Source organism: Canis lupus, chromosome 13 (assembly GCF_003254725.2).
Source record: "Canis lupus dingo isolate Sandy chromosome 13, ASM325472v2, whole genome shotgun sequence".
NCBI classification, from domain to species: Eukaryota; Metazoa; Chordata; class Mammalia; order Carnivora; family Canidae; genus Canis; species Canis lupus.
The window spans coordinates 33,242,503-33,257,662 of NC_064255.1; the positions used below are offsets into that span (position 1 = coordinate 33,242,503).

General features: G+C 41.5%; 1 long non-coding RNA gene across 1 annotated transcript in view; it reads right to left on the reverse strand.

Moving 5' to 3' along the window:
- Positions 1-531: 531 nt before the first annotated feature.
- Positions 532-15,160, reverse strand: part of LOC112662356 (uncharacterized) — a 37,572-nt gene continuing 22,943 nt past the window's right edge. The window contains exons 2-3 of the long non-coding RNA XR_003138448.3: positions 12,208-12,357; positions 532-1,081 (exon numbers count right to left, since the gene is read on the reverse strand). This is a non-coding gene — a long non-coding RNA (uncharacterized LOC112662356). The remainder of the gene's footprint in view (positions 1,082-12,207; positions 12,358-15,160) is intronic.

Sequence of the window (15,160 nt, forward strand, 5' to 3'; positions counted from 1 at the left end):
ACAGAAAAAAATGGTAAACTTTCAGGAAAATGGTAACAAAAGGAAAATAATTCATTTCCCTTGCATGTGTGTGTTTTTTTCAGTTGTTCCATTTACTTATTTTTAAAGGTTATCACCTGTTTCTCTCTGGCTAAAAATAAATTAATGAAAAATTTTGTCCAGAAGGCTTTTCTTTGAAACCTCTAAAACTGCAGTCAATTATGCATGGAATTTGGGGGTTTTGAAGCTGAATAACAACCAGAGAAAGGTAGGTATGGGGTGAAGAAGGAGGAGGAGGACAACACTTCTGTCTTGGTAGCAAAGTCACCTTCTTATCACAGTTCTGACAGCTGCTGTGCTTCGTGCATGTGTGACAACAAAGCCATGATTAAACTCATTGTTTTCTCTGTAATTTTTTCTTATCATTCTTTTTTATATAATCAGTTGTTTGGAGAGAAAGCAAACACATTAAGTCCTTATGTATGCATGTGTCTATGCACACATAGATATAGAAAATGCACACATGTATGCATCTCATAGATTTCTCTCTGCTTTATCCACACCGGGTTGGGGGAAGAGTGGCACAATAATGCTGATGTCACAGAGGCTTAAGACACTGTACATGTTTGAGGGCTGTTTCTGCTGCATTGGGATCCTCTCTCTACCCCCACCTCACCCCCCTACCCAACGCACTCCACACACATGAATCAGCACAGATCTCCACTGGGTGCATGAAGACTTAACTGTGTGTCCTTAACTGCACAACAGGCAGATTTCAGAAGCATGAGGAGCCAGAAATAGAACAGGAGGAACATGGAAAAGCATGGCCTCCGACCTCTGCCCCTTCTCAGTGACCTGGATAGCACTGGCCACACAGGTAGAAACCACTGCAAATATTCTAGGGAGATTTTTGGAGTCTCTGGGCATTTGTCCATCTTCATCAGGCCCGCGCTTCATTGAGAGGTGAACATGGTTCTTCATCCAGCAGCAAGAAGTTGAGATGGGGGCCAGGGCCCTGCAGAAAGGAAACTCGACACACTGGCTCTGAATGCTGGGCTCTGGGGTGCTTGTCCTGAAGGTAGGCCATAAGGAGCTTTATTGTCTTGGAAAATGTAGGAAAAAAACAAAACACAATGAGGCTGACCAAATGCCTGCCTTAGAATCACATGAACAGAAATTCTTAACAACATCAATGATGAGATATTCTTCCCTGAAACAAATGAACAAAAACTCTTCATTTGAGTTTTATAGAACTGCTACACCTGCTAGAATCCCAAGCACACAACACAGGACCACACATCACACATGTTCTCATGCATGTATATTTGCTTCGAATGAGCAGATTCTCATGACTTCTCTTTAAATAAACACGTAATTCTATATAAAGGTCAGTCCTCGGGATGCTCAGCTATTGAACCAGACTCTGACACGCACCTGGGCTCAGCACACAGATTTGCTTCAAGAATAAGTTGATGAAGTTTCGAATCATCCGAGCCTGCTTTGGGAGCAGTCCACGGTCCCATCCCTTGTGGTGCCCACCACATGTCTTCACGTTAGAGCGGCAGATTCATGGTGAACAGTGATGGCACAGAGATTGCAAAGACATAGAAAAGCACGTGTGTTTGTGCACAGCTCTGTCCTCCTTGGTGACCACTTGCAGTTTTTATTTGGATTTAATGTGTAAAGCAGTGAAGCAGTGTCTGGATTAAGAGATGTGAGGTTTCTGCTCAGTGAGTACAGAGTCTAGTCCAGATTCTACTGGAAGCTTTTATCAAATTTAATAATGTTTTAAAACTGAATGTCAGTCTTCTTTTCAATTAATTGTTTAGAACTAAGTAATACATAAAATAAGGATCATTATTATGATTTTTTTTTTCAAGAAGAAGAGGAAATGGCAAAAGCCTTCCAAACCCCATGGCTTGAGAGCATTCTGAACTGGTTCAATGGCTCCAACCATAAATTGTCCAGATGGGCCAGAAGCCTGAGTCTTGTCCAAACAACCTGGGAGTGGACTACAGGGGGAAATGGGCAGGAGCGAAGAAGTGGGTGGTGAGTGCAAGATGGCAGCCTTGAATGCTTTGGACACTAGAGCCACATTGGAAGCTGTTAGGAAGATCCAGAATGCCTGAGAATGGAACTGTACATCTCTCACTGCCCTGCGTCACACACAGAGCTCATTCTCCATGACCAACTGGTGAGATGTGAGAGAGCAGGGACCCAGTCCCGTTGCAAGGATGAGAGATTGATTCTGAGGTATAATCCATACTCCAGAGCTCTTCAAGAAGAGCCTGAAGGTTTGCTCATCCAGTGATGCCATGCTGTTGAGATGGGGGCAGTAGGCGTAGTACCAGAAATCTTCCCATCTATAAAAACAGTAACTAGCAAATGTATTGATTACTTCCTCCTTCTATTATCTGCATAGATACTATCTCATTGGTGCTTCCCACAGATGGATCAGGCTCCAACATGTTTTCTGTTCCTGTTACCATGCATGGCCTTAAAATAGTTTACTTCAGTACATATAGTTAACATTTACTGGGAAATGCTATATTCCAGGTGGGCACTCTTCTAATCTTAAAGAAAAAGAACCCAAAGAGCAAAGAATTTCAACAGCTTAGTGACTGTCGTAGGGTTGTAGTTCAACACTCAGCCACTCAGCAATCTGTTCCCTCCACCAAGTCATCCTCTTGACTACCATCAAGTGCTGCTTTCTAAAAATATGCCATGATGGCTTTCCTGTACAAGATTTATATCCTCATAATGAACCTGCAGTGTCTTTACCAACACTATGTTGGTGCATCTGTCTCCAGTGTTATTTGGCTGGTGTGGGATCATGCTGTGTCTCCAGTACTATTGTGTGTGACTCTGCAGTATTCCTACACTATACAGATCACTAGGACTAATTGATAATTTAAAATTCATGTCACTTCACTTAGCAGTTATGGTCTCCTGTGGACTGGAAATAAAGAAAACACTCAACAGGCATTTAAGTATCACTCTTCTATTGTTGTCTTGTTTGCTTTATTTCCTACCTAATATGAGACTAACCAAGGCAGATAACAGCCTAGTGCATTCTCCAACCCAGGAGAATTTTGCAAGCAATCCCATGAACTTGCCAAAACAGATATCTGGTTTTCATTACCTTCCATATTCTCATAAATAAGTGTCAATTCCTGGATTTGATCCCATGCCTCAAGGCTTGCTTTATTTTTATAGCATTTTCTTTCCTGGACTTGGTTGTTTAGGTTTGATCCCTTTCTCCCAATCATGGTCTAACAGCCACATTTATCATCCCATCGTTCTATGCTAAAACTCCCACAAACATAGTATTTGCCATGATTCTTTCTCCCAATTTTGGCTGCCAATTTCTGTAGCTGTCAGAATAAGCAGGTTTGTGCTGCAGTAACAACCCCCAAACAAGTGACTTAAGAAAGCCAAGTTTTTAGTTACACCATGGTCAACAGGTGCTTTATCTTATTATTGTCACTATGACCCAAGAAGATGGAGACCCCATCTAAAAAACATGAGAAGCAAACAAGATGAAGGGAAGGAAGCAAATTATCCACTGACTTGCAGAGCATCATTGTTGAAGTGACTCATAGAACTCCTTTTTTATTCTTTTTGGTCAAGTCATGTTACAGTGTCTAGTTTCAATAGGAATGGGAAAGAACAATCCTATCGTATGCCACTATGAGCAGCCCTCATTTCTAAAAGAATGGCCTGGCCTCCCTCAAGCGTGATCACAGCTGCAAACCAATGGTCAGGAAAGGGAGTGACACATCATTCAACTTTTCACTTATTTTCATGACTTTCAGCAATCTAATTTCACAGGAAAAAAATTAGAAAAATATTCTTCAGCGCATGCAATACACATCCAAGTTCTTTCTTTAATATTACATCCCAATGTAGCAAACCATCTCTGAATGGTGGTTTTCATAGCCTATTTAATATCCTAAGAATTATAATAATACTTTAAAAGTATCTAATGTTTTACCTGCTCCCCAAATTTTTAGACTTCTGCTCTTTGATGCCAATATTATATGGCTCATAACACATCTTACTGGTAGTCACAATTGCCTCTACAGGGCCCAGGCTGCTTAGTAAATCAGATGTAGTATCTGCATTCTCTTTAATTAAGGTTTCTATTTCTTGCTCTATTAAAGCACCATCAGTCCATGGAATCTTAAGTTTGAGAATCTGCTGACACTGTGTTGCTGAGTTAAGAAACTGCTACTGATGGAATAAAAACAGGGTCTTATAAGGGGAGAAAGACCGTGAACCCGAAATAGAGGCTCAGGGTTCAAGATCACATGTACAAAAGCAGAGGTAAGGGTGGACCTGCCTGGATGGTATGACCCCCAGAAATCTAGAGTAGGTGTTTCCAGAGAGAGCAATAATCATAACACGGACATGCCCATGCACACTTGGCTATAAGGTAAGGGGGCGCTTCCCCTTCTGAGGGCTGCAGCTTTTTCTGAAGTCAGACACGTTTTTGCTTAAGCAGGGAGGTGAGGAAATCATTTAGAAAAGAACAGGAAAGGCAGCCTGGGTGGCTCGGCGGTTTAACGCCACCTTCAGCCCAGGGTGTGATCCTGGAGTCCCATGTCAAGCTCCCTGCATGGAGCCTGCTTCTCCCTCTGCTTGTGTCTCTGCCTCTCTCTCTCTCTCTCTCTCTCTCTTTCTCTCTCTCTGTGTGTGTCTCATGAATAAATAAATAAAATCTAAAAAAAAAAAGGGAAAAGAACAGGAAGATGTGTGCAAGGTTCTTGATTACCACTCTCTGCATCTGTTGATCTTGAATTTCCTTCCTTCCTTCCTTCCTTCCTTCCTTCCTTCCTTCCTTCCTTCCTTCCTTCCTCCCTCCTTTCTTCTCTTCCTCATTTCTACTAACACTTCAAACATCCTCTATGTGCCAGACTCTGTTTTAGGGCCTGGGGACCAGCACTGAACACAACAAACTAAGCAACCGCCCTCTTGGAAATGTTACTATATATATATATATATAGTAAATATATATTATATATATAAATATAAATATATTTTATATATTTTATATATTTTATATATTTTATATATATAAATATTTTTATAATATTTATAAATATATATAAATATATATATATATTTGAGATAGGGAATGAAATAGAGCATAAGCAAATAACTATATGTTATAGTCTGCATGATACTAATTGTGAGAAAAAATAAACCAAGATATAGGGATAGAGATGATGGGGCTAGAAGCTGCTCTTGCAAAATGTGCATAATGAGAAATTAGGGAAGGATGCCTCTGTGGAGATGAGAGATGAACAGATACCTAAATGAAGCAATAAAATAACAATCGTGTAGATATTCCGGGGAAGAATGTTTCAGGCAGAGAAAATATCAAGGAGTAAAGTGGGAATGGTCTTTAGGTTCAAACAAGAGTAAAAAGTCAGGACACCTGCAGCCGAACAAGCAAGGATGTCATAGAAATAAGGGTGGGAGAGGTGCGACAAGAGCGTGTAGAGTTTATCATGTGTTCCAAGTGTGAGAAGACTTTGGAGAAGACTGAACAGAAGTGTGATACGATTTTCATCTGAAATGCTCTGTGGACAATAATCACAAAGATAGAAATAGATAATTCTGAAAAATACATGGTAGGTGCTCAATGAAAATTTCATTTAAAAAAAACTCAAATTATTTATTCCTTTCTCTGATTTTTGTCACTTATAGTGTGAAATAAATGATGCCTACTTGCCGCATGTGTGTGAATGGATTTCCAGCATTTGTCATTGTTTGGCTGCCTGTCCCTAGCCATCGCTTGATATTAGCACCTGATGCTCTTTTTGAGGGCAGTCATTCAGAGGGAAGGAGGGCAGACTGCAGCTTAGGGGGGGCAGTCAGAGCCCTCACCTGGTTCTGCAAGTTAAGAGCCACAGTGGCAGAGGCAGCTAGTCCAGGCCATTCCAAAGGGATGGCCAACATTCCAAAAGCATAGCCTCTAGAAACAACTGGTGGTGGCCTCCATTTCCAGGTCTTACTATGCATTCCCTGAAACATTTTAACAAATTTGCATTTTGCTTAAGATATTGTAGTAGACACTGTATGGCCCTAGCCATTTCCCTTCCTATTTCTTTTACCAGATCCGTGTATTCATCCCTCAATTTCTGTGTGACCAACACTAACTGATTGCCTGTGTGACATTCCGAGGAATGCTTTGGACACTACAGCCACACTGGCAGCTGTTAGGAAGATCCAGAATGCCTGAGAATGGAACTGTACATCTTCCACTGCCCTGCGCCACACGCAGAGCTCATTCTCCATGACCAACTGGTGAGATGTGAGACAGCAGGGACCCAGTCCCTTTGCAAGGATGAGAGATTGATTCTGAGGTATAACCCATACTCCAGAACTCCCTTCCTGACCAAGCTGAGTCTAGGACTTAGGGAAGTGCGGCCTTGTTGGATTCCTTCCCATGCCCCTCCATGTTTCAACTATCCCCTTATTGTTTTTTTTTTTTCCTTGTCTTAGAAAAATAAAATTTGTTTTGTTTTGTGTTTTGTATATCTATGTCTGATAGGATATTTGAGATATAGTTATACCAAAAACTTCTTTGTTATTTGTCTCAAATTCAAACTTAACTGCATATCCTCTATTTTATCTGACAACCCAACCTGAAATTCTTTTATAAAAAATCACCAGCACCCACATTCTTTACTCAGGGTCTATCCTGGGAGAATCTCTTCTAAAACAGAGCTAAGGTCAGTGTCTCCTGTTTACAACCAGTGAACAGATTGAGGCAGATGTAATCTGATTCTAGAGTTAATAGTAAGGATATCTAACCTTTACTCTGCTATAACCACCTACCATGAAAGTAGATATTGTGTTGAATATTCTGTGTTGATCCCCCTAGATCCATTTTATACCCTCCTACTCCCTTCCCTATGCCCTGAGTAGCTTTACTTGCATTACGATCTCTTGGGGGTGGAAAGGTGAGAACAATGAGGAACCCTGAGTATGGCAGGAGATAGAGGTCCCCATGTTCATGTTTCTGATTCTTTCCATGAGTTGTGAATGCCTACACTCCCCTGCTTCTGCCTCAGCTCTTGTCGAGGGGCCTTGTCCTACAGCTACTGTTTGAGTGACTACTCCCTCCTCTTGAAACATCAAGCCCAGGGGTCATTGGCTTCTTGTGCCTAGCCTAGCCCAAGGAAGCTTCATACTAGGTGGCTTTAACCTTGCCACAGCCTTAGAAAGGCTCCTTCTTCAGTCACTCTTTTCCATGTGTCCTGTGGGGACTCCAACTAACACAAATACATGTATTAACAACAAACAAACCACCTACAGAGTATTATGAATTAGTCTCACCTTATTATGATGATTTTTTTAAGAATTATCTATTTATTTTAGCGAGAGAGAGAGACAGATAGTGCGAGTGAGAATGCATGGGGAGGAACAGAGGGAGAGGGTTAATGAAACTTTATCAATTCCTCGTTGAGCTTGGAGCCCAAAGAGGGATTTGATCTCATGACTGGAAGATCATGACTTGAGCCAAAGCCAAGAGTCAGACAATTAATTGGCTGTGCCCCTCAAAAGCCCCTAAATTATTTTTACCAATATTTGGGGCATCAATTTATATATCATTTTGAATTTAAGCAAATGTACTCTTTTTCTCTAGAGTATTTATAGTACTAATATGAACTCAGTCGGTTATTAGAAGCCTGAAATATCAGATTTATTTAGTAATGACAGGAGTTATGTAGAATGTTTTCTAAATATTGCATTGCCTCGATGGTCAGAAAATGGATTTTGCAGCCAGAAGAACATGTATTTGTATCCTGGACTTAATTGCTAATTGTATAAAACCTTAGTTACTCTACCTTTATGGATTTCTGTTTGACACCTGTAAAATAGAAGTAATTGAACCTACTTTGTAGGTTAACTGTGAAGGAGAAACTAAGAATGCATGCAAGGCTTCTAGCACAATATATTATTAATGGTATAGATTCAATAATCAATGGCCATTTGTAAACATTTACGTGTTTATCATTGGATTTAACCTGAAGTTCCTTCATTTCCATGATGGCAATACTTGGCAAGGTTTTATGAGAAGTACCGGCAATCTATATGCAAGGTATGGCTCCATAAAGGGCAGCCACCATTATCATTAGGGGAGGAGAGATGGAAAGCCATCCCAGGTACAGAGGAATGTACCATCCCCTTCCATCCTTCCTCTAGGTCTGTAACAGATTGCAAACATAACCACAGTAAAAAAAAATGATATTCTTATGGGAGATTAGAAAAGTTTAAATAATGCCAAGTAAACAGAGTTTTTTGTGGTCTTTTGTTAGAAACTGGCCTTAATCTTCCTGACTGCTAAGAAGAGCCTCATCCTTTTTCCCCACTGGATTCTAAGTAACCTGTTTCTGGGTCCTGATAGTTGTAAGCCTGAGGCTATTGTGAGGCTAGTTCCTGCCAGAGGCACACATGTCACCTCCTCTAGATATGCTTCCAGGCTACCAAGGCAACCTGAGGCAGCTCCAGGGTGGCAGGAAATAGCACCAGGGATTCCTGAGCCAGGAGGCAGGGACACCGTCTTCTTAGAGCAGTGGTACAGTTATGTCAGTGATTAATGTATTTGGGGGTAAGAATCCAGGACAAGAGATATATTTAATATTTTACTCCTCAATGCTCAGACCATCTCTCCATTCCTGTGTTAAATCTTTCATAATACAGCTTAAGAGGGAAATAGAAGCCTCAGGTATCCCTCCTTTCTCTTATCCTTCCCTGGCTCTGTCATCTTAGAAAAGATGGTCAGGCTCACTTTCCCGACAAACATGGGCTGCTCCTCATGTAGGTTTTATCTCTACCTCTCCTATGTCTTTTTGATCAATGACCAATGTGCCTGCATGCCAACCCAATTGTCATCATCAATCCATGACTTTGAGAGACTGTCCCAGCACACAAATGTGAGCACACCTATCTTAACATTGACCTTATTTCTCCTCCATGAAATAGGCAACCGAGGACTTTTTTAAATAAACATATAGAGAGGGATCCCTGGGTGGCGCAGCGGTTTGGCGCCTGCCTTTGGCCCAGGGCGCGATCCTGGAGACCCGGGATCGAATCCCACGTCGGGCTCCCGGTGCATGGAGCCTGCTTCTCCTTCTGCCTATGTCTCTGCCTCTCTCTCTCTCTCTCTCTGTGTGACTATCATAAATAAATAAAAATTAAAAAAAAAAAAAAAAAAAAAAAAAATAAACATATAGAGAGTCAGTTGCCTATCATAAGAGCTCTTCCTTGTGTTCAATTTCCTATGCCTGATACCCCTACCAAAATAGTATAGCTTCTACATCTGCCAGCAGTACATGAGCTTAGCCAGTACAAACTAAGGCTTCCCGCTGCTCTATCAGGCCAGCCATTTGTCACGATCATTACAGACTGTGCTAAAAAGTGTGTCCAACCTCTCTTCTCTATGTCACATCCTTTAAAACCTACAGTGCACCAAGTGACAGGTGTGCGAGACATACTCTCATCATTTCTTCAGGTGTGACATACAGTGAAATCGGCTGAGTGGTCTTTCTCGAGGCTTTGAATCAGGAAACAGAACAAGTCCTGGAAGTTCATTTGCGGTCATGCGTAGCTCACCAGGCTATAATCTTCGGAGAGATTTGGGTGTCAAATACTGAAAGCAGGAAGAGAATTAAGTACTCATTTCCTCTGAGTTTGTCCTTTTCATGTACTATTGGAAACTTAGGATGGCAACTCAAAACTAGTCTAGGACCCCAAGGTCGGGCCTGCGAATATCTCTGGCGTTTCCCTGCCATAATCACCGTGAGAGCCAGCAGTGATCTGCAAATAAAGGCAAAGATGGACTGGAAGAAGGATCGGCTAAGAAAACTGAAATGACAAAGCACCTGGCTTTCCTGCAGACAAAACAGTTCATGGGAAGTAGGCAGGGACGGGCATTGGCCATGGAGCCAGGATCTGGGCTTGCTGCGGGGAATCAAATCATTTCCTGAAGCAAGGAAGTATCATATCCAAATGGAGAGGGCACAGATGTGCAGTCTTTGGTGGATAGTATGAGAGCCACTGCTCCCTCCCAATGCTGGTCTTCCTCTATAGTCAGCCTGGGCTGGGGACCTAGCTTAAGACATCCAACGAAATTGCCACTGGTGAGAAAGTGCCAGAATATGTTTTGTGATGCTCTCAGTATAGCAGAGAGCCAAGTCATGGAGAATTCAAATGTTGAAGAAAAGGACAGTTTGGAGTGGGAGCAGGTGTCATCTTCCTTGAGCACCCATGTCATGCAGTGCCAGCGTCTCCCATTTAGAGGAGGTAGGGACTCACGAAAGGACTCCTGTCTTCCTCAGGATGCAGGCATCCATAAATCAAGTGTGCCCGTGTTCACTGCAAGTTCACAGATGAGGCTTCTTGAGTGCCAGCAGGGATTGAAGAGGGTACTGAATGAGCTGAATATCACCACCTGTCTTTGATGTTTCTTTTCACACAGCAAAAGTCAAGTTTCCGAAAAAAAACTAGTAGGTAAGGAACCAAGGAGCCACTTTGCCAACTTCTAAGCTAAAGGGAAAGTCAACTCTTAGAGGATAGTCACGGCATATCACTTGGGAAGCGGGGCCCAAACTCACCATATCAGAGAAGTATTCCTGGGTCCGCATGTACCAGGGGAGGGGCTGATCTCCCTGAAGAGCATGTGTGGGTGAAAACCCATCCCTTGAATTCTAGTGGAGATACAGCAGGCTGTCCTGAGCCCTGCCAGCTTCCTCACCCCCAGGCTTCCCTCTGAACCTCTGGGCCTCCTTCTCCAGGTCCAGATCCCTGTGTCACCTGGATTTGATCTGGCCCACATTTTTTTGTTTTGTCTTTGTTTTTTATTTAAATTGCACATAAGTGTTAGTTTTGTATGGTCTGTGCAGTTCCACCAAAGGTAGAAGAGTGGCTGTGACAGGCACTATTTCTGCTTCATATACCTTCTTAACACCCCAACTGCTATTGTTAGTGAAATTGTGTGCCTAACACTAAGTCTCCATTCCCCTCTTCCAGGAAGCCTTCCCTTTCCACCCTTAATATGAACTGGGTGCTCTTGTTATGAAGTCCCACTAAGAAACATTCCTATTTCCATCATGGCTCTTATTAGAGTACATCTAAAAACAGGAGTGGTTGTTACCAATACAACTGTGGTGCTTTCACATATACTTGCTCTTTTTATCTCATATATATATATATATATATATATATATATATATATATATATATTAGATACACAATACATATATTCAGAATCCTCAGATAGAGATGGTTAAAGAATGGAAGACTGTTGACTTAGAAAAGTTAAACTACTTGTTAACATAATAATTCCATAATGCATTATTTCATAACTGAGAATCCTATTATATTTTTTTCTAATTTCATGCACTATATTTTTGACTGGACCATGCACTCCCTGGGGGCAGAGCTTTCCATCTTCTTTTAAATTATTAAGTCTCCAGAGTCCCGAAGTGTCCTGCAAATGGTAGATGCACCATAAATCTATTATATAAACAAATGGAAATATTGAAGGGCTTTGGGGTGAGGAAATACATATATTTGCTTTCCGAAATGCAGAGCTAGCACCCCTGAGTGGTACTTGGAAGGAAGGGGACTTGAATTGGTTTGGGAGAGAATAAAACAACTGAAGTGGGACAAGCATCTGATGGACCATTTAGTGGGAGTCATGAGTGTCGAGGTTCTTTGCCATTTGAGAACCCTCTTCAAAGATAAACTCTTCCTTTGAGGCCATGTGGATTGGCTCTCTCACCACAGCAAGTGCCTGGCACTATATCAAAAGGAGATTTATTAAATTTAACAGACCAGAATATTATTACATAAAGAATATTGCCCCTGAGCTGCAATCAAATCACTCAGCTGTCTGTTGGTTTCTCTCATTTTCTGAACACTTCATCCTTTCTCTCACTGCTACTTGGTCAGAACCAGTCTGGGTCTGGCCTCTGTGTGGGGAACAGCCACCTGTAGCTTTGAGCTTCTGATCTCCACTGGATGGAAAGTACTACCATGTTTGTTGCTTGCTGGTTGTTTGGTATTGATTTGCTGGTTACTTTTTGGAACAAATTTCAGTTTGGAATGCCAATGAAGGTAAGGATGGTCATTAAGTAACCCCTGATCTTCCTCCTACTATACCACTGTTTGCTGGTAGAAGCAATTTCTGCAGGTTTATGTACAATGACTTACATTTCAGAAGAGCTCCATGAAGTTGGCTGCCTATCTTGATGGTGGCATGGTGCATTTGTGCGATGCAGCAGCCAATGACCTAAGCATGCTGCCTACTTCAGCTCTTTGGCCCAACTTGGCTCCACATGTGAGTCAAACACATTGAGACACCTGCAAGTCAAAGCCCAAATGATGATTCATTTTTAGGTAGGTTTTAAGCCCAAATTCCATTTGGAACTTGAGGAAGCTGTCATAGATGTACATGAAGTAAAAATCTCACTATTTTATGGACTCTCTATGAATTTGATTCCATTTAACCTCAGCACCCAAAGCCATACTCTTGGTTGCTTTAAAGATTTATTTCTCTTTCTAGACTTATCCAAAGCTTTGAATGTATCCCACTGCTACTGAACAACATCCATTAGATCCTGGAATCCCTCCCTCCCACACTCTGCTATGGCTTTTTTTGAACTTTTATATAGTGTAAAAACTAATTAGAACAACCAGACAAAGACACATAAATATTTTTAAAGAATTGTTATTAATGGCAGCCTTCTGTTGCTTCACTAGAACAAGACCAGTCACAAGGGGAAGATTCTGATTAAGGAGTATAAAAATATTTCTACTTTCCTCCAATGGAACTTGTCACAATACACCCCCAGGATCAACCATTCCCCACACAATGACTCCACCCCTCATGACAAAGCAGTAGACACATAACAAGGAAAAAATGTGTAGGCTACCATTTAGTCTTCATGTAACCTATGGGTTTTTCTAACATTAAACATTTACCCACAAGCCTTAGAAGGAGATTTTGAGGACCCATGCTTTGGGGTTTTTTCATCTCTTCTCTCACCTAAGATATCTCTACCATTTTTCTTTACAGCTAAAATTCATAGATCAGAGAAGAGCCCACATATAATAAACCCTATGTTTCAAGTAGTAAAATAATAAAAGAAATTCAATTAAGATTACCAGAGAATGAATTAATACATGCCAAGCAGCAAAAATAATGTTAGCTAGTATGGTTAACATCCCTCCTTCTGAATTTTCATATCTACTAAATCCTGTGAAAACTAGGACTCTCTCCTGGCTGACCTATTGCCAGAAGAAGCCAGAGATTCTACAGATCCCATCAGATCACACCAGGCACCGGAGCTGATACCGGTGGCTCTTTCCAGCACAGTGGAGCTCCTCCTGAAGCCCGATCCTTACCAAAATGGATGCTGAAAAAGATAGTAGAGCTAGAAGATGGTGGGACAGAACTTCTGGGTCCACCAATGAGCCAATGTCTAAAATCCAGAAGGTAGGTGGAGCCAAACAATTTTGGGGAAAAAGCCTAATTATGGGACTTTGAAATTCTTTGTGCTTTTCAGCATATATTGCCCTGCTTCCCTGAAAATCCCTTCTATTTATTGGCATAACAAGCCACCTTGATATTTACTCACATAAAACTATAGCGACATTCATTTTCTCTCATGAAACTACAGTTTAAACAAGGATTGGCAGGGGTAAGCTTCAGCTGGGCAGGAGTAGCTCTAGAAGAGATGAGACTCCTCCAGACTGGCTCTTCAAGTGGGTTCTCTAGCATGGTGGTTTCAGGACAGGTGGCCTTTTAACATGGCAGCTTGGAGCTCTAAACCACATGGCAAAGGAGAGTAAGAAAGACAGGGAGAGACAAGTAGAAAATATATCCCCTTTCTAATCTAGCCTTGGAAGTCACACTGCATTGCTTTCGCCCATTTTATTCGTTATTAAGAGTCACAAAGACCAGCCCATATTCATGAGTAAAGGAAATACCCTTCACTTTTTATAGGCAAACCATCAGAGAATTTAGAGGTGCATTTTAAAACCACCACACCAGGACACATGGGTGGCTTAGTGGTTTAGCACCTGCCTTGAGTCCAGGGCATCATCCTGGGGTCCTGGGATCAAGTCCCACATCGGGCTCCCTGCCTGGAGCCTGCTTCTCCCTCTGCCTGTGTTTCTGCTTTTCTCTGTGTGTGTCTCTCATGAATAAATAAATAAAATCTTTAAAAAATAAAAAATTAAAAAAAATAAAACCACCACACCTTGAATCTTAATATGTTAAGATTTTTTTTTAATTTCATCTATTTATTCATTAAAGACACAGAGAGGGGGCAGAGACACAGGCAGAGGGAGAAGCTGGCCTCATGCAGGAGCCCCACGTGGGACTCGATCCCAGGTCTCCAGATCAGGCCCTGGGCCGAAGGCAGCACTAAACTGCTGAGCCACCTGGGCTGCCCAAGATTCTATGAGTCATACCACTTCTGTGTATCTTTGCATGGTCTTTGTTTGAGCAGAGCCTCAGAACCTATTCTTTCATTGTATGATTTTTAATTTGTATACCTTTTGGCAATCATCTGTATAGGTAGGGTTTTGCTGTGTTAGAAAATGTGTGTCCCTCTAGCAGTATGTGCAGGAGTCCTACTACTAAGATAATTGAGGGGTCATGTTACAAAGAAGAAAGCAAATAAATATTAGGAGATTATATCGTGGCACCATTTAGTACACTTGTTAATTGAAAACTTGAAAATGTAGGACAATGTATGCCTAACTCAAACATAAGTAATCTTAAGATGGGTATTTTAACAGAATGGTCTCCATTTTAGAACCCTTGCAAGGACTAATCCTTAGATGCCAGCAGAATAACAAAAACAATGGGATACACATAGAACACACTCAAAAGACTGCTGTTTGTAGGATGTTACCTTCCTATCAAGAGGCCATCATACATAATATAGCAACTAATATTTGTTGAGTACTTCCTATAAGGCAGTCATTTGTACATAGGAAGAACTCAACAAATATTTTTTTTTTAAGATTTTATTTATTTATTCATGATAGTCACAGAGAGAGAGAGAGAGAGGCTCAGAGACACAGGCAGAGGGAGAAGCAGGCTCCGTGCACCGGGAGCCCGACGTGGGATTCGATTCCGGGTCTCCAGGATCGC